The 20,084-nt window shown below is 46.8% G+C and overlaps 1 protein-coding gene across 4 annotated transcripts in view; it reads left to right on the top strand.

Annotated features, from left to right (window-relative positions):
- The window catches only part of HIVEP3 (HIVEP zinc finger 3), a 577,811-nt gene that overhangs the window by 440,313 nt on the left and 117,414 nt on the right, over positions 1-20,084 (top strand). The window contains exon 1 of one of the 4 annotated variants that reach the window (XM_060206105.1): positions 3,492-4,104. The exons of the other annotated variants lie outside the window; for them this stretch is intronic. The gene's annotated coding sequence lies outside the window, so the exon portion shown is untranslated. Of the gene's footprint in view, positions 1-3,491; positions 4,105-20,084 lie in introns of those variants that run through there. 4 annotated transcript variants of the gene reach the window in all.

Consider the following 20,084-nt stretch of genomic DNA (forward strand, 5'->3'; position numbering starts at 1 on the left):
AACCCCACCTTAGAAGCTCTCTCAAGAAGGTAATGGCAGTCCTTAGCTCTTTGGGAATGACAGTGTGTTACAAAGCTGTGGCTGTAACTTGGTCGTTAGGATCTGGAAACAAATTTCCAGGAGAAACAACCACCTAGATGATAGATCTGATGCCAATCCTGCGCTTTGTTCCAATCTCTTAGCTGAAGGTTCTGCAATGCAATGTTGGCTTCATAACAGAACCAACACCATTGTGTGTTTGTGTGGCATTTCCATGGAAACAAACATTCAGTAATATAGTCTGAGACACCTAGATCACAGCCTCCTTGAATTGTAGCCCCAGCAGTAGAATGAATCTGGCCTCCTACCTTGAGTGACTCCCACCCCCCAGGCCCTGCCTGGGCTTGACCAACATCACTATAGCCTTTAGTGAGCTGCATTTATGATGATCAGTTTACTTGCCAGTCTTCATCTTTGGATGGAGCTCCTAGAATAGAGGTTTGTGTGTTGTATCTTTCCAGAACAGGGGAGTGATCTGATTCATGTTTGAGGAATGAAGGAATGTGGGAAAGGCCCCCAGGGTCCATCCAGCTCTGGGAATTTCTCAAGCCCTGGCCCAGTTACATGCAGGGGCTGGACTGATAGGAACTGGCACCTGGCACCACCTGCCTTCTGACCTGCCACAGGCCTAGGGTTAGGGTGACAGCTCATAGAACAGATTTGGGTTAAGGCTACTTATCTTGAAGCACCTGCCCCGACTATGACTCTCAGCATTGAGGCTGGAGTCTTGAAGCACCTTGGACTTCCAGTTAGAACTGGCATCAGGACTGGGGTAGGGCTGAGACTCAAGATGGGACAGGCAGCTTTGGTTGTGGGAGGAGCTGGGTGGAGGCTGCCAGGCTGACATGCCTGACTGGAGGGGTGGCTGCAGTTGGATGGGGTCTTCATGGTTTTATGAGTGAAGGTAGAACCTCTGGAGGATTCTGGGGAATCCAATGTAACTCTCATAATGAAAGTACTCAGGAAATTGCAATTTGCTTCACCCCTTCTCTTCCATCTTGTACTGGTCAGTTCAGAACTGTGCGTATGTATGTCCCTGCTTTCCTGGATAGAGATGCAGAGAAGCTTGATAAGAAGAAGAGAAGTGGAGGAGATAAACCCTAAGCCACAGAAAGTTGGAAATAAGGGTCAATCCAGGGGGAGACCTTGAGCAGTCCAGGCATCTAAGGAATGACATTTTGGCTTAAGGAATGACATTTTGGCTTAATATCCTGGACATTGAGTCTGGTCTAGCTGTTAACTCCACCATTTACCCCAACCCCTAGCTAGTGGCCCTGGAACCTTAGTCACAAGTCCAAGTGAGTTGGGTAAATCTATAAAGTTAGTTTTTCAATTTGCCTTCTGCTTGCAGGATTGTTCATTCACTTAACAAAAATTTGTATACTTATCAGCCCTGGTAGGTGATAAAAATCAAAATGAAAATCTCCTGTGGCTTCCAATCTGGAGAGAGGGGAGGTCACTTCCAGCTGGATGTCATTTGGAGTGATGGGTGTGACTTCAGAGAAAGGATCCATGGAGCCGCATGTGGCAGCCTAGGAAGGTAACTAAATCCATAGGGAGGTTCACATGGGGTAGGGGAGGGCACTCATTTTGGAACTGGGGCAAAGATGCCATCTAAGTTTTTGTGCAAATGACAAAAAGTCATCTCTCTGGGCATATGAATTAGAACAAGACACCCACTCTTTCCTCACCTGGAGCTGTTCCCAGTCTGCTCCCAGCCAGGAATGGCAGTAAGCATCACAGTAGGGGCAGGGAAAGAGTGGGGTAAGAGGTCTGGACTTGTCCCGGGAGCACCCTGTCTCCATCACCCCACTCAAGGGAAGGACCTGTGTCAAAGGCAAGTTTGATTCAGGGGGTGAAGGACAGTAGCAGAAGTATAGAGGACATTTTAGACAAAGGAAATTGGGGCCAAAAGAGAACTTACTAGGCTGGGAGGGTCACTTGCTATGCTCACGGTCCAGCTTCAGATCCCTTCACCACATGGAAGTGTCATGGCACCATGGAGAAGTCACAGTGCTGTGGTGTCTCTCCCTCTGTGTATGTCTCTCTCTCTATGTCTTTATAAGAATGAAAAAGTCAAGTTGAAAATCATGACATCACACATGTGTGAATCCCCAGCTCTGTGCAAAGACATTCTCCACTCCAGTTGCCTCTATGTGAAAGCTTGTGCAAGACTGGGGGTGAGCTGGGAGAAAGGCACAGTGAGCAGACCTGCAGGTGTGAATGGGTAGTAGGCCCTTGCATACTAGATCAGAGAGTGTGCCCCTTTTCTTGGGAGCTTTATTAGAAGGGGGTGACCCAGTTGGGCTTTGGGAGCTAATAGCAGATGAGGGAGACTGGGCTGGTGGTGAGAAGTCCAGTGGCTGGGAGGTTGGGCCTCTGGATAATGAATGTGTGGTGTGCAGACTTGCATGCAGCTGTCACACCTTCTATTGCTCTCTTTGAGCCCTGCTCCTGGTACCTCCTTAGAATTGTGATCTCTTTTTTAAAGTGGCCTGGAGAGGGTTTATTTATTCTGACTTGGCTTTGTAGGGAGGGTGGAGGATCTGCCAGAAGTGGTTATATGAAACCCCTAGAACCACTACTAGCCTTGTTCCCTGGGCCCAGATAGTCTTCACTCTGAAAGAACCTGGCCCCTGTAACAGCCAGGACCTTGAGTTTGAGGCCACACTTAAAGCCTGAGGTTTCCAAGTAACCTTGTAAGCTTTTATCAGCATGGTAGAGTACCCTGTAGGTCCTTGGACTTTCATGACCCAGAGAGAGTGTGTGCCTCTTTCAATTTTGCACCTTGGGCACTTAACCTGCCTCACTCCAGTCCTAACTCTGGCCACAAGTACACCCCCCACCCCCACCCTACCCCCCCACCACACACACACACACACACACACACACACATCCCCAGGCTGCTGCCTGCCAGCCCAGACTAGGTGTGTGGAGTCAGCAAAACCCGTCAACCCTGGTTCTGCTATGACAGAGCTGACTTGGGACAAACCTCTGACCTCATGAGTACCTCTGTAACAAACAATGTCCTTGCCTATTGGGTTCCCAGGAATGAGGTCAGGGGAACCTGGGTGGAGGCTGGTTCAAAGGCTCAGGGGACTGGTCAAAGCATAGATCCCTGTGACAGGGAATGAATGAGTCCTGGGATCCTGGAGCTTCTGGTAAAGCGGGCCTTTGGGAAGCTCTAGAGTGCAGAAGCTCTCCAGTTCCCCTCCTCCACTGGAGCCCAGGGAGGCCTGGGCAGGCCCTTCCTCCCAGAGCTTGCTAAGGCTTATTCCCGCCTGGGGAGCCGCGGGCGGGCTTCCCGGAGTGGGGCTGGCTCTGGAGAGCGAGTCTGGGAGCGCGCTCTAGGGACGGTCATGGACGCCTGCCGGGTCCAGGCGCAGCCAAGACCGGGCGCAGAGCACTCGGGGCCGGGCGACGGCGCCCAGGGTTTCCCTGCCTGCCCTCCTGGGAGGAAATGACAGTGCAGCAGCCGGAGAGGTCGCCGAGGGAGGGGCGGCGCCCGGAGTGACACGGCCTGTCACCGCGGGGGCGATCGCGGACCCTCCGCAGAGCGCCTAGGGCTGGGGATTCCCCAGACTCTGACCCTCCCTGGGCTGCAGCCCGCCTTCCTGCCCTCCCCTCCGAGCCAGCGGCGACCCCGGCCGCCTGGGGATCCCGCGAGCTGGCGACGAGGCTCGGCGAGCGGGGAGAGGAGCTGGGAGGGCGCCGGAGTCCCCCAGACTGGGCGACAGGAAACTCTGGGGAGTGAATGGAAAGAAGTGGGTGGTCCGGCCTCTGCGACTTCCCCTGACATCACTGCCCAAATAAGGAGTTTCCAAGCGGTCGCGGGGCGGCCGGGAGCCGCGCCTGCCGCCGGCGACCGCCCGCCAGCCCGCCCCGCGCCCACCCCGCGCCGCGTGGGCCGCCTGCGAGCGCCCGGGGCACCGCCGGGCGGAGCCGAGCCGGGCGGAGCCGAGCGAGCGAGTGAGCGAGCGAGCGGGCGGGAGCTGGAACCCGCGCGGAGCCCAGGCGCTCAGCCCAGTCGAGCGCGGTGCAGCCCAGCGCGGAGCCGCGGAGCAGGTAAGCACTGAACCTCGCGCCGCTCCCGGGCTCGGCCTGCCGGAGCCCGGCACCGACAAGCGGCGAGCAGCCCTGGCCAGGACGGGCGACCGGCGCACGGCGGGTGGGAGAGGATAGGCGCGGATGAGGGTGCAGGAACGCTACGGTGACATCCTCCTGGGACCCCTAGGATTCCTTCAAGCCCAGGCGTTGCCTGGTGCACGCGGTCCCCGCCTGCGTTTCCCAGGCATTACTTCTGTCACTGCCCCGGGGTGACACACGCATCCCCGCGTTCACACTTCTCTCGCGCACACACTGACGACTGGCACAACCCCTCTTGCTCTGCGGCCGGAGCAGCCCCTCGCCTGGTGCTCCTGTTTGCTGTGGGAAATGGCACACCGGTGGGAACCGGCCAATGAGCCTGGTAGTGCTTGCAGGGCTTCCCCCTGGAGGCCGTGGCAGTTTCAGACTGTCAAAACCAAGCAGCAGCCTGGAATTTGTTGGCTTATTGGGGAGTGAACTGAATTAGCTTAGCTCTGACTCGTGAACCCCCTCTTCCCCTGTGACACCTGTGTGTGTGTGTGTGTGGGGGGCTCTATCTGGCATGTTAGAGAGGGTGTGGTGTCTGCTAGGGCTCTATTCCCAGCCTCGCAGCCTGGGTGACTCCAGGGTGCCTCCTACTCAGGAACACCCGCCCCTCCCCTCTCCTCACCCATGTCAGGGCGCCTAGGCTCCAGACAGGAGCAGTGGTGACTGCAGAGCAGGTGCAATTGGTGTGGTCAACCTCCCCTCTTGAAGGGGGCTCTGTGCAGTGATTTATTTATGTGGTATGTCATGTATTCAGTGAGGTTTGATAGAGCCAAGTTATGAGTCCTTCAGGTGGTGGTTTTGAGCAGACTCCTTCATCTCTTGTAAATTTCATTTTATTGTCTAAGCATTATGGGGGGTGGAGTTCTCAAGAATGTTGTCAGGCTCCACTGGAGTCATATGAATGACAGTGGTTTGTGAATATAAATCCAGATACACATTGCCACTTACTGTGGTTTGGATGACCTGGGGCTGGGCTTTGTCGTGGCTCTGTTCTGTAAGGAAGCTGGACATCACTTGTATTCAGTCTTACACACACACAAATAAAAGGGGGTGGGGTGAGGGATGTCAAGTGTCCTGTGTACTTGCTCTTGGATTCCCCAAATTGTGTTTGGGTCATGAGTGAAGGCTTCCCCATTGTAGGAAGTCTGGCTGATTCTGTTAGCTCTCTGTCATCCCTTGAGCCACTCACAGTTACAACTGGCAAATTACAGGCTCGGAGGGGTGCTGGTGCTGCAATAAAAAGGTCTGTTTAGCTTTGTCAAGTCTCACAATTCCCTAGTTGACCCATAGCCCTTTTCAAGCGACACGTGATTCCAGTGCTCTTGCCTCATTCAGTTCCATCTAGAAATAGACAAGTCTCTTCAGGAATCAGCCTTGCTGCTATTCATGCACACTCCATCAAATGTATTTGTCACTGTAAGGAGTTACATGATTTATTGTCAAAAGAGTTAAGTGATGATTAGGTCTCTAATGTGTGTTATTTGGGGGTGGTGGCGGTGGTGGATGTTAACATGTAAAGTTCAACCAGAGAAGAACTATAAAGAATTGTGGTGTGTGGGCATCACACACATACACATACACACACACACACACACACACACACACACACACTCCTACATAATACATTCTCTTCTATACAATCTCTCTTACCCAAATCTCTCTCCACCTACATTTTTACACATGCTCAAACCTCACATGACCCTCACAGATATACTCTATATACACTTCTAAATTTCCTCACACACACTCATCTCTCTCAATTTTTTTTTTCTTTTATCAGAGCACTGTTCAGCTCTGGCTTATGGTGGTGTGGGGGCTTGAACCTGAGACTTTGGAGTTTCAGTCATGAGAGTCTGTTTGCATAACCATTATGCTATTTACCCTCCACCCCACACCCATCTCTTTATGCACTTGCACGCATCTACTTCTGTACACACTTTTACACACACACACACACACACACACACACACACACACACACACACACACACCTTCTGTTGTATTCTGAGCTTCATCCAGGAGGCTCTCCTCACAATGGGCACATCACTAGGGTCCCAGAGTTTATGGTAGTGCATGGCACAGCTTCCCAAGGTAAGTACTGAGCATGTGGGAAGCCTTTGCAGAACCAATCCAATGTTGGCATTTCTGCCATGTTTTCCCATTTCCCTCTCCCCCCCCCCTTTCTCTCTCTCTGTCTTTTACCATTAGCCCCCACCTCTTTCTTGTCAGCCATGATTTGATCACATGTGATATGGCAATAGTTCTAGCTCTGTCTGCATTGTCTGTTTTAATAATTGTCAAAACTCTGTTGGAGAAGGACTTGGTTTCATTTGTTTGATTGGAATCCCCAGCACCTATCAGAGTGCCTGGCACACAGGAGAAGTTTCATAAACATTTATTGAATGAGTAAATAAGTGCATGAGCAAGTGTCTGCTATCTGCTTGGAAGGTACCTGGATGCCCAGTGAAAGTCTGCCTTTCTAGGGGTTATAGTAATGAAAATGAGGAAATCCTCTGTTCAGGGAACTCATACTACAAATGGGAGAAAGAAAGAAAACAAACAGTAATGAGCAAGATAATTCTAGGTAGTGATACCCAGTGTGATGAAACCTGAGGTGGCATGGTGATGAGTGTCAGGGAGGAAATGGGGGCTCTGGGAGTCCTCTCTGAGGATCTGACATTTGTCCTGAGCCCTGAATAATGAGATAGTGGCAGTGCTGCAAAAATTTGGAAAAAGGATATTCCAAGCAGAAAAGTGAGTGTAAGTACAAAGGCCTCACAACCTGAAGAAGCTGGGCTGAAGGCTTCTGGAGAGGCTACACTTGCAATTCACTGTGGAGGCCCCTAAGCAATACCCTCTGGAGAGGAACATTGTTGGACCTAATTATCTTCGGGATTCAATCACTAAAGCCAAAGTCAAGTGACAGTGACCTAAAGTGGAATGATGGGCAGTGGGGGACCAGGAATGCCTCTGCTCTATCAGAATGCTGCCCTCTCCCTCTTGTCTGTACTCTATCCCTCTAAATTAGAGAAATGTTGGACTCCTAAGTCCCCCACCCCCAGCTCTATCAGGATAAAATTTGACTCGGTTCAAGACAATTCAGGTGGTCCATCTGGAGGGAACATGGATTAGTTGTGCTGCTTCCATTATTAATAACCATGATGTCATGCATCTGTGCAGTTCCTGGTAGGCTGCAGAGCACTCTCTCCTATTATCCTGCTCACTCTGTGGGCTAATCAGGCAGGCGGGGGGGGGGGGGGATGATTGAAGTGGAGAGAGCTTTGATACTGCAGCAGACTGCAGTTCACCCAAGTCACTGCAAAACGATCCCCGCCCCCCCACCCCTGCTTCTTCAGTGGCAAAGAAGGACTCAGGAGTCAGCATTCAGGAGAGCCTCCCTCCAGAGAGCCTGGGGAGGGTTAAGTAAGCACCTGCCTATCAGGAGTCTGGCCTGTAGTTATAGGCACTTAGTGACTCTCAGTGCCCCCTTTATAGCGAAGGAACTCTGAACTCAGAGACTATGAGACTTTTGGGGTCCACTTCTACCTCTAGTCTTCCTAGCTTAGGGGTTGTGGGTACAAAGTAGATATCTAATGGCTATGGTGTTGAATTGATTTTTCACAGCTGGTAAAGGGGATGGGAGACTAAGATCCACAGCAGGACTTTGGGTTCCAAAGTCCTTTTCCTAAACATCACTCCATTTGGAGATCATTTTCTTCTTTAATTAATCAGTTAATTAATTTTAATGAAAGAGAAAAAGACAGAGTAGAGATAGGCCAGAGTCCTCCTCAGCTCTGGCTTATGGTGATGCTGAGGACTGAGCCTCTGAGTTTAAAGCCTGGGGCATGAAAATCTTTTGCTGTCTCCTCAGCTTAGGGATGATTTTCATGGTTAGTAAAAAATAAAATAAAATAAAATGCTATGCCTTAGAACCTGAGAACTTTCATCTCCAGGCTTTATACCCCATTGTGGATAGTCAGGATTATTGTGGATTTGTTAAGAAGTATAGAGTTATAAATTCTTGAGTTCTGAAGTATGACATTCTTTGAAAGCCAATCAGTGAATGTCTTAAGAAATATTTCAGAGCCTTCTAAAGAGAAGTGTGGAAAGATGGCCTCCTGAGCATTAAGAGCAGTGAATCCTAACCACGGGTATCCTTTGCAAGAGAAGATTTCCAAATTCCACTTTGCCTTTCAGATTCAGAGCCTCTAGGGTTGGCGTTGGGCACATAGAGAAGTTCTCTGATATAGAAGCAGCCTGGGGATGAGAAACCCAGCAGCCATATGCCTGGGAAGTCCTGAAAGCTTCCATCTGCCTCTGGTTCCCACAGGACCTCAGCTGTGGTTCAGAACCCTGTCCTAGTCCTATGGTAGCCGAATAGTAAAAGTATGAGCTCTGGGGTTCCACATACCTGAATTTGTCCTTCCTGCTTTCTAGCCATGCATTTCACCAAGTTCTTTACCTCTGCTTAGCCTCAGCTTCCTCATCTCCAATACAGGAATGCTTACCTATGGGGCAGGGGTGGTGGTGTTATAGATTACAGGAAACCATCTCTGCCATCTGTTTTGTGAGCAATTGTTCCTGCCACACAGTAGATGAATAGTAAAGAGAAGTTACAGATATTATGAAAAATGAATGATAATAATAAGAACAATTGCAGTTTTGTGTATTAGTGGCTTCTAAAGGGGTTGATAAAATGAACCCTTCTGCTTCAAACAACAAACAGCCTTTTGGGAAGTGGGCACACCAGTCCTTGGGCCAAAGAATCATCAGTTCAACCATCTGTCCAAATTTCTTCATGATATAACTCCAGCTTTGTTTTGGCACCAAGAACTGAACAGGACCAGCACTTTTTACGCCTCTGATAGCTCCCGGGACTTACAATTGGAGGCCTTAGGAATGGGTATCAGTGTGGAGTTCAGATAACCTCAGGAAACATCTGACTTGTGGGAAGCCAGCACACTATGCTTCTAAACTCACTGTTAACCACTTACTTTATGAGATGAGATGGGAGTCCTTGCTATAGTTTTAAGTTCAGTCTAATACATCCACTACTCACTAGCCATGTGGCCAGGGGTAAGTTGCATTTTTCTCTCCAAATCTCTAGTTCCTCATCTTTACAATGGGGTTGTACTAGCCACTTCACCAGGGGAGTAGTTTGCTATTTGAAAGGACTTATTCCTCTCTGAAATGCTGTCTAAACTGTAGGGGTCTCAATAGGAGTGGTTGAGTGGCCCAGGAAGTGGCATGGCAGGTAGAGTGTTGAACTTGCAGTTATGAGGGCCTGGTTTTGATCCTTGTGATTAATCACATACTTACCACATATGTGATTATGCAAATGGTACTGTGTCCTCTCCTCCCCTCCTTTCACAATATAATTTATAATTCAAACATATATATATATGTATATGTATATGTATATGTATGTATATATATATATATATATATATAGTGGCTGGGCAGAGAAAAATGTCTTCAGAACCACAAGGGACTTGCCTCTGCTGCTGTCTCTGCCTCCTGCATACTGTGCGATTTGCTGCAATCTTAAAAGCTCTCTGTGCTTGTTTTCCCTCACTTATACTGTGTGGTTATAGCACCTTTGTTGCAGGAGACTTCAAGAAGTTGGGTGAGGTGATAATAGAAAATACCTGGCTCTCAGAAAATGCAACCCCATTTCCTTTTTGTCTGGCTCTTGTATGCTGCTGTTTTTTGGAAAGTCATCTCCACCTATTGCTGTCCAAGTACAAGCTCTTCTAGTAGCTAAAAGGAATAGGTGAGTCAAACTCAAAGCAATAGACACTTGTGCTATGGTGAAAGGTTGGCAGGGGGAAATGGTGCCACCCCATGGAACAGGGACCAGGGTGTGGAGACAAGAGTCCTGGATTCTCTCCTGAGCCTGACACTGGGTCACTGTGGGTGCTTTGGTATTTCCTCCCCTCTCTGGAGCTCAGTATCCTCAGACAGAGACCAGTCTGCAGGATCTGCTGGCTGCCTTCCTACTCTGAGAAGTCTGTATACCTTTGATGTGTAAGTGTTGAGTGGTTTCAGTGAGGGAGTGGGCCAGCTGTGTGTGGGAATTTCACCAGCTTTCTCTAGTCTGGGTTCTGCTGGAATTGATTGTGTAGTGAGACTAGCAGACAGACTATGAACAAGGAAGAGACTGGTTTCTGACTGGCAGAATGGCTTATGGGAGAGGAAATAGGTGAAGGGATATTACTGGCATTAAATTAGATTGAAAGAAGGGCATTGCTCTCTCTTGTCTTAAAGAAGGCCCAAAGGGCTCAGAGCACCTGCTTGCCAACTAGCTCTTCTTTAGTTAGAATTCAACAGTGTGTCTGTGTCCAGGTTTGTTTTTGAGTTATCAAGCTGGACATAAGAGTAAAAACTGACCATCTAACCACTTGCTTACCAAATATCTGTTCTATATTTACAAAGTATCAGGCACAGAGATATCATTAAAAAAAAAAAAGGCCAAAACAGAAGACAGACAAAACACTTCTGGATCTATAAACAAGTTGAAAATGAGGTGGGAGATGGCATAACATGAACAAGAAGTACATATAACTGTTATGTATCAGAGAGGGTAAGTACCAAATAAGAAAATAAAAGAGGGCAAAGATTTAGAGAAAGCCAGGAGAAGAATTCAGACTCTTATATATAGGATGGTTAGACAAGGTACCACTGATAGGTGAAAACTGAGCAGAGCCATGAAGGAAGTATAGACCAACTAAGCAGAGTCACTTTCTCCTAGGGGCACAGAGGGATCTATGGAACTATCTCCTTTGAAGCTGACATGATTGCTGACCTAGGCAACTCAGACTCCAAGTTGTTCTGCTTAAGACAGAGGATTCTGAGTCTAACTTGTTGATAGCATCGACCTATATCACCTGCTCTTAATGACTTAGGCTTTAAGTCTTCAAAATCCCTGTCCATATAGACTGGCTCACTCATTCCCTCTAACAAGGCAGAAGATGCCATCTCCATATGCATATGTGACATATGAAAACTCTGTAGATGAAATGATGTATTTAGGGCTATATTCCAAAGGGAGGGGCAGAATGGACACTCAGGCCTATACTATGTTACGCACCAGACAATGTATTTCTCCTAATGGAGCACTTGGGTGCCCAACATAGCAGCAGAGGACAATAAATAACTCTTAAAAATATACAAGTTACAAACTAAGGAAATGTGATGACTAAATGCAATGTAGAACAGAAAACAGACATGCTGGGGGTGGGGGCAGTATCTAGAGGCCGAGTAGTGAAATACCTGAGAGAGCACATGATCCCATTACTATGCACAAAGACCAAGATTCAAGTCCCTGGTCCCTACCTGCAGGCGTGTGTTGGGGGGGGAGGGGGGCGCTTCTTGAGCAGTGAAGTATCTTTATCTTTCTCATCTCTATAAAAAATGAAGAAGTCAAAGTCTGCAGTTTAAGGGGACCGGGCGGTAGCGCAGTGGGTTAAGCGCTCATGGCGCAAATCTCAAGGACCTGAGTAAGGATCCCGGTTTGAGCCCCTGGCTCCCCACCTAAAGGAGGGGGTCACTTCACAGGCAGTGAAGCAGGTCTGCAGGTGTCTTTCTCTCCCTTCTCTATCTTCCCCTCCTCTCTCCATTTCTCTCTGTCCTGTCCAATAACAACAATAATAATAACAGCAACGATAAACAACCAGGGAAAAAGGGCAACAAAAGGGAAAAAATAGCCTCCAGGAGCAGAGGATTCGTATTGCAGGCACTGAGCCCCAGCGATAGCCCTAGAGGCAAAAAAAAAAAAAAAGTCTGCAGTTTAACTGTTGTACCAACATGTATTTCTTTTGATTAAAGTAACTTGGTTGTGTAAGATTTTAAGAAATATAGGAACTCTGCTCTATATTTTTCTGTCAATAGAAAATTATACCAAGATCAAAAGTTTATTTGAAAATAAATTAAAAAGTTCACATATCCTCTGGCTAACCAGTCTCCTCAAGGTTACTTAGGAAAGCTATAAAGGACTATTAAAATAATTGAATCCTGCTGCTACTAGTCACCCTAAGTGTGCTAAGTAGAATTGCCTACATAGAAGGAGTAGAATTATAAACCATAGCCCACAACATGGTTCACGTGATAGTATCACCCCTAGAAGCTGCCCCCAAGTGAATTTCTAGTATATTCTGTAACCTATATTTTAGACTATACCAAGTATGTCCTGTACAAGTAATGAAAGTTCTCCAACTCATTTGATGCTGTAACAGACAAATCGAAAGCTAGTTCGATTTGTAAAGCTGTATCGTGTGACTCCATGAATGGTAGTGACTAATGGCTATGAAGGCATGTTGTGAGGTAGTGAGAACAGAAAATCAGAGAATGGGAAAGACATTGACAGTAATCTGGTTTTCTTTGGTGATAGAAAGCATGTAGGGCTCAAGATAGCTATCTTTTACATTATTTGTTTATTTATTTATTTATTTATTATTTGATAGGACAGAAATTGAGACGGTAAGAGAAAATAGCACCTTCAGCATTGCTTCAGCATTCATGAAGCTTCCCCCCATGCATATGGGAACAGGGGCTTTGAGCCTTGGTCCTTGCACATGATAATGTGTGTGCTCAATCAGGTGTACCACCATCTGGGCCAAGTCAGAGGATACTCCAGTGCCTGCTATAGTTCCCATTCCTAAAGCAAGGAAGCTGACTTAGATGAGTCTCTGAGAAACCTTGAACTAAAAGCAACTGAGCAAGTGCTTGGTCTAGATTATCCATGCAGCTGCAGAGGGAAACAGCTTAGCCTAGGACTTCTAAAGGACTCATGGCCACCTCACATATTTTCTAGCATGTGGGCATATTCAGTATCACCAAGAAATACAGGAGAGATGTGGCTAGGGAAACAGCTCAACTGGTAGAGCACAGGATTTGCATGTCTAGGGTTCCCTGTTCAATCCCTGGCACTGCATGTACCAGAGTTGTGCTCTGGCTTCTTTCCCTTTCACTAGAAATTCTTTCTATGACATATGAAATAAATAAAATAAATCTTAAGTGTGCTCTGAGAGGTGGCACAGCAGATAAAGCACCAGACTTTCAAGCATGAGGTCCTGAGTTCAATCCCTGGCAGCACATGTACCAGAGTGATGTCTGGTTCTTTCTCTCCTCCTATTTTTCTCATTATCAAATAAATAAAATCTTGAAAAATTAAATAATAAAATAAATCTTAAAAAATACATATGGAAGGGAAAATACCCAGGTGAGCAACACAATATCATGAGTCTATTAAAAAGTGTCCCTTAATGTTTAAAAGAGTAAGGTTGCTATTCCACAGTAGGATTTTTATTTTGAGCAGGCTCTGATGTTTTTTTCTTTTATTTTTAAATTTTTTATTAACTTTATTTACTTATTGAATAGAAACAGCCAGAAATTTAGAGGGAAAGGGTAATAGAGAGGGAGAGAGACAGAGAAACACTTGCAACACTGCTTCACCACTCGTGAAGCGAATCCCCTAAAGGTGGGGACCAGAGGCTTGAACCCGGGTCCTTGCGCAATATAACATGTGTGCTTAACCAGGTGCGCCACCACCCAGCCCCCCATCTGATCTTTTTTCTTTTTTTTTAAATTTCTTTTTATTATCTTTATTTATTGATTGGATAGAGACTTCAGAAATCAAGAGGGAAGGGAGGGATAGAGAGGATGAGAGACAGAGAAACGCCTGCAGCACTGCTTCACTACTTGCGAAGCTTTGCCCCTGCAGGTGGGGACTGGGTGCTTGAACCCAGGCCCTTGCCCATTGTAAATGTGTGCTCAACCAGGTGCGCCATCACCTGGCCCCTGAGCAGGCTCTGATCTTGTGAAATAAAGAAGTTGTGAATTTTCCTTGGTGTGTTCTATAGAATAACAAGTACCTGGGAGTTGGGCTGTAGCGCGGCAGGTTAAGCACACGTGGCGCGATGCAAGGATCCTGGTTTGAGCCCCCCTGCTCCCCACCTGCAGGGGAGTCACTTCACAGGCGGTGAAGCAGGTCTACAGATGTCATCTTTCTCTCTCTCTCTCTGTCTTCCCCTCCTCTCTCCATTTCTCTCTGTCCTATCCAACAACAATGACATCAATAACAGCAACAATAATAACTACAACAATAAAACAGCAAGAGCAACAAAAGAGAATAAATAAAAATTAAAAATAAAAGAATAACAAGTACCTAACATGGAAAGATATGATACAGAGGGAAAACAAAAGTTCTCTAGCCAAGAACATGAGGCTTTTAGATGTTAGGATTCCTAAGTCTTTAAATTTAAAAAAGTGCACTGAAAAATACTCGGAAAATACTGTGTGCATGTAGAAGTGGGTATGGTGTGCAGTTTTCAAGCCTTATTAATCAAAGAACTCAAAATATATGCCTGTACATATATAAATGTGTGACTAGTTAAACTGGAGTTTCATACAAAAACATTTTGGGAAACACTAAGGTTATGTGAGGGCAAAGCAGAAAAGAAATGAATGCTAAATTCCAACTCTTAAAGTTTGTTTCTGCATGTTAGTTTCAGCACTTCAGTTTCCTACATTTTTCCCTTTCTGCAAACCTAATTTTTTTTCTCAGAAGAAAAATTACAAGTGGTATGCAAATGATCCTCCCCTGTGTGTTGTGTTCATGGGAGACAGAAATATTGCGTGTTTGTGGAGAAGAGGGTAACCAAGTCCATGTGACAACTCAGTGGGTCCCTAATTCATAAACCCACACATAGCACTGGTGTTTGGGAGCTAAAAAACAAAAATCTCTTTTTTGAAATGCTACTAAAGGCTAAGTTTCTTCACATGAGAAATCTCCCAGCAGCTCCAGGGTAAATGGCATGTTTCTCACATTCACTCGTAAGCATCACTAATTTAAGCACCCAGTGGATGGACTTCCCCACTTAGATGAGACTTGATGATGTCTAGCTAGACTGATGTGCACCACCCCTCCCCTTCTACGTACCTTCCCTCCCTTCTAGCGAGAGTCCTATTCATTTGCCTGAGTTCTTTAACTCCCTTGGCAGTCTGGATGCCACCTGAGCCTCCATATCTCTTATCTCCCTGGGTAAATTCTGCCCCTACCTACATTCTTCTGTTACATGTTCCATCTAGGATTCAGGGCCCAAGTCTCTGTGATTTCCTCTTACCAGAACCATGACTTACAAAGTCTGGGATGGTTCAGCGTGTAGCATGCATACCATTTCGTGTGTCAGGTTGGCCTTGGGTTTGATCCTCAGCGCCACATGAGAGCACCAAGAAAACTCCATGGATGACAACACAGTGCTTTGGTGTCTCTCTCTTTTTCTAATAATATAGGATAAAAATTGGGCTGGGAGATGGTTCGCCGTCTTATATGAGTGAGGCTTTGGGTTCACCCTTGGCATTACATTAAAAAAAAAAAATGGAAATGACTCCATGAATAAGGTAAAAGAAGAAATCGTAGAGAGAGGAAAAATTTAAGGAGAGTTTATTTCTCTGTGAGCTAGATGGGGAGAGGAGGAAACATCTTATTTGAGGATGATCCAATTGACTTATCTAGTACCTCAGCCTCTGGCCTGCCCATCTTCTGATGTGTATGATCCTAGCCAAGTTGTTTGAAGTCTTCAGAACTTTTCTTCGGTCTAAATGTGAGCTGATGCCACCACCTTCCTCTTAGGATTTTGATTTCAAGCTGTGAAGTTGGGGGTGCTTAGAATAGCACATGACACAAAGGAAGCTGCATGTTAGCTGTTATTACTTATGAGAATTCCATCAACTAAGTGAAAAAAAAGTGCCAAATTAAAATATGTAAAGGGTATAAATACGTACTACACAGAAATAAAAATGACTTAAAAGAATATGGCTTAAACTTTAGCTACTAAGAAACAAAGGACTGTAAATGAAAATGCCTTAAATAATATACACTTTAAAAAAATAATGAAGACGATATGCTGGCACAAGTCAAAGGAATTATTTAGAAATCTAAGATGTTAACAGAAATTGTAGATGCATAGACACACTTGAACTCAGCAAGTCCTGGCTATGTGAAACTACAATCACAGGGTGACATAATATATACAGGTGTTTGTTCCCTGGAAGCGTCGGTTGCCCTCCTCCTCCTCCTATTATCCTTCACCTTCCCCCTCCCCCTCCCTCTCCCGATGCCCTTTCTCCCTCCCCTTCTCTTTCTCCTCCTTGTCTTTCTCCTTTCTTTTTAAAAAGCGCTTTATTTATTTATTTATTTTCCCTTTTGTTGCCCTTATTTTTTATTGTTGTAGTTATTATTGATGTCGTTGTTGGGTAGGACAGAGAAAAATGGAGAAAGGAGGGGAAGACGGGGCCAGGGAGAAAGATAGACACCTGCAGCCCTGATTCACCACGGTGAAGCGACACCCATGCAGGTGGGGAGCCGGGGGCTTGAAACTGGATCCTCACCGTGGGTCCCTGCGCATCACTCCACGTGCACTTAACCCGCTGCACTACCGCCTGACTCCCCTCTTTTTCCTTTCTTTGCCACCAGTGTTGTGACTAGGGCTCAGCAACTGCATCATTCCACTGATCCTAGCAGACTTTTCTTTTTTCTTAAAGATAGAGAGTGAGAGGGCTGGGTGGTGGTGCACCTGGTTGGGCGTACATGTTACAATGCACAAGGACCTGGGTTCAAGCCCCCAGTCCATACCTGCAGGGAGAAATCTTTGTGAGTGGTAAAGCAAGGCTGCAGGTGTCTCTCTCCCTCTCTGTTGCCCCTTTCACTCTCAATTTCTGGCGGTCTCTATCCAATAAATAAATAAATATAATGAAAAAATTTTTTAAAAATAGTGAGAGATAGGCAAAGAGAGAGGCAGAAAGAAAAGGGGACACCACGGTACTGCTCCACCACACATGAAGCTTCCCCTGTGCAGGTGCTCCCGTGTGGAGGCTGGAGGTTCAAATCCAGGTCCTTACACATAGTAAACTGTGCTCTCTACCAGGTAAGTTATCTCTCAACTCCTCTCATCACCTTTAATAGTCTGCCAACCTTCACTGGTTGTTACTGGCCATACCCCTGGTCTTTCCACCTCACATATTCACCAGCACAACTGAGGGAGAATCTTCTCATTTCAGTCAGATCTGCTCATTGATTTGTGTCTCTTCTGTTTCTGTTCCCAGCCAGGCTTTCCCATTCCTCTTGGGTATATGGGCTTTCCTGGGTCCCTCCCCCCACTAGTTTCCACCTGGCTGCGATGAATTCCATCATGTCTGCTTAAAATCATTTTACTTCCAATTTACTAATTTAATTCTAGTCTTACAGAATTTTGGCAACCCTGCCAAATTGGGTGCCAGATGCAGATTTAATGAGCATATTTTCAGTTCTTTCTTTCCTGTCTGCATAGAGATGCCGAAGAGAACAGGGTCTGGAACTAGTCCCCTCAGGGCTCCCTGAGGGATTTTCTCCTTGTTTGACCCCACATCACTGGGCATGGCCCTGGAGCCAGGTCTCCCTCACATCTGGCAAACAAGCAGAGCTCTGCCCAGTTCCTCCTCCAGGATAGGAGCTGATAGTGCAATCTTCTCCCAAATCTAGAAGCCCCAACCCAATTCCTATCATTTGAACTTCACAGAAAATATATTTAGAGAAAATTACTTATTTCCTGTAGCCCATGTCTTCCATCAGCCATATGCAGCTCAACAGATGTTTAGGGATTTGTCTACTAAACACGCTATTGAGGAGTTCTTTCCCAAGCGTCTTCTCAAAAGGTGATCTGTTACCCACCAGCCGTAGAATTATGGTAGGGGATGGAGAGAGAATGCAATTTCTCTGGGCCCCACAATTTTAGAAGCAAGCAAATAGGGCAGGAATTCCATCAGCCAGGTGCCTCCAGCATTTCCACACATGACCTCATATCAAACTCATTCCAGCCTGTTGTAGAGTAAGATTCAAAGAAGTCAAGTGGATGGCTCAAGGCACACAACGGAGAGTGTCAGTGTTGGAACTTTGCTGGAGGCTTTTGATCCTAAATAGCAGGCTCTTTCCCTCTCCCTGGGGCCATGACTTGGAGCTAAGCCCTGACAGCTCTGGTCACCGCTGCTCCTCACTGACACAGTGTGGCTGTGTCTCCTCTGCTTAGTCCACACAGACCTGCCTTTACAAATAAGGATGCAGGGACTCATTGCCAGGCTGTCAGATGTGTAGGAAGCAGGCCCTACACCACATCTGAGTCTAGATTCTGTGCCAAGTGGCCTGGAGGACTGAATGGAGAATAAATGGATGTTCCCTAGAGGAGCAAAGGAGCAAGCTCTCTGGCTTCAGTATTCAAGGCCTGGCCTTTGGACAAATGTCTTCTGCTTCAGTTCCTTGGACTTGTCATCAGTGTAAGAATATTCTGACGCTACTGCCAATGGTTCTCAAATTTTCTACACAGTGCACTTTTCCTGTGTCCTTGCTTTTGTTGACCCCAATCAATCACTAATTTTCAATATATACAAAGAAACCAGTTTCTTGGTGTTGGGGGTTTTCTATGGAGTAGATCATCTCATTGAATATTCAGCACGGATCACCTGTGAACCTCATCCCCACCTCCAGCCAGCTGGACTTGGTGGTGACAGGCTTGGATCTTAGTGTCTGTCACACCTGGGATAGCCTTGGCTCTGCCACTTTCCAGCAGGGTGGCCTTGAGCAAGATGTTCCCATTCTCTGCGTCTCAGTTTCTTCTCTGTAAATGAGACAGCAGCAACTGAGCTGAGGTGAGCATTAAATGAATAGTGCCTAGAAAATGCTCACCATATGCCTAGAGCATAGAAAGATATGTTGATTCTCGTCTTTTAACACACCCAGAATGTGAACTGTGAGAAACCTACAGTCACAGGGGAGATTTCTCAGGGTATCAGGGCAAGGAGGCTTGGGGGAAGACAGTACTGGGTCACAGCTTCCCAGATGGGACTGCAGGGCAGACCCCCAGCATAGGCCTGTAAGTGGGTCTCAGGCTACTTCCCTTTGTGTGTCTAGCTGCCATGGGGGCAGGAGTAGAAACCAGTGGGGACACGATCAGAGCATCATGGACTTTAGTCTAATAGAGCAGCCACTGGATCCCAGTGTTTGGTTGCAAGGAAAGATTGGGACACTGTGGAGACCTACAGCTTAGGGGTGGTCAGGCTGAGGAGACTTTGGTGGCATAGAGATGATGGTGGCATAGAGATGAGGATGCCTGACCCTATTTTCAGTCGCATCCACACATCTGGGACTCCTCACAGCCAAGCACACACCCCTGAGCCAGGGAACTTTGGACTGTAGGTATTTCCAGTGTTCAGGGTTCCCCAGTGCTGAGGGGGGCAGGGGTGGTGGTGAATGTGCAGGAGAGAGCAGCTCACCAAAGGAAGGAATGTTTTCAGTTTCAGTGGGGTTATTTCTGGCTCTGCTCCTGCAGTCACTGTGGAAACTGCACGTGCCTGGCTGGGTGAAAACATGACAAGTTTTCAAGGGTGGCGAACACTGAGCAGGCAGCCAGGAGGCTGGCACTGCTGATGCTGTAGAGAGTGAGTGTGTGTATGCCTGTCTTTCTGGCCCCACTCCCCCACCACCCCAAGTGTGTTCTCTCTCTTTCTCTCTCTCTGCCTGGGCTGCCTTTCTTTTGATACTATATCCATTGGGGCTGTGTTTCATACAGCATGTTAGTTGAATAATGGCCTCTGAAAAATACCCTAATTCCTAGAATCTATGCCAATATTATTTGACAGGGTAAAGGGGAATTAAGGCTGCAGATGGAATTGTGATTGCTAATCAACTTATGACTTTCACATAGCGAGATGATCCTGGATTATCCACTTGAGCCCAGTACAGTAGCATGATTAATGCTCACAGGGGAGATATGAGGAAGGTCTGTGGGGGTGCTATGAAGAAGGCTTCCCTGGCCAATGGCTGGCTTTGAAGAGGGAAGAGACCAGGAGCCCAGGAATGTAGGTGGCCCCTGGAAACTGGA

The sequence above is a fragment of the Erinaceus europaeus genome, chromosome 13, assembly GCF_950295315.1.
Source record: "Erinaceus europaeus chromosome 13, mEriEur2.1, whole genome shotgun sequence".
NCBI lineage: Eukaryota > Metazoa > Chordata > Mammalia > Eulipotyphla > Erinaceidae > Erinaceus > Erinaceus europaeus.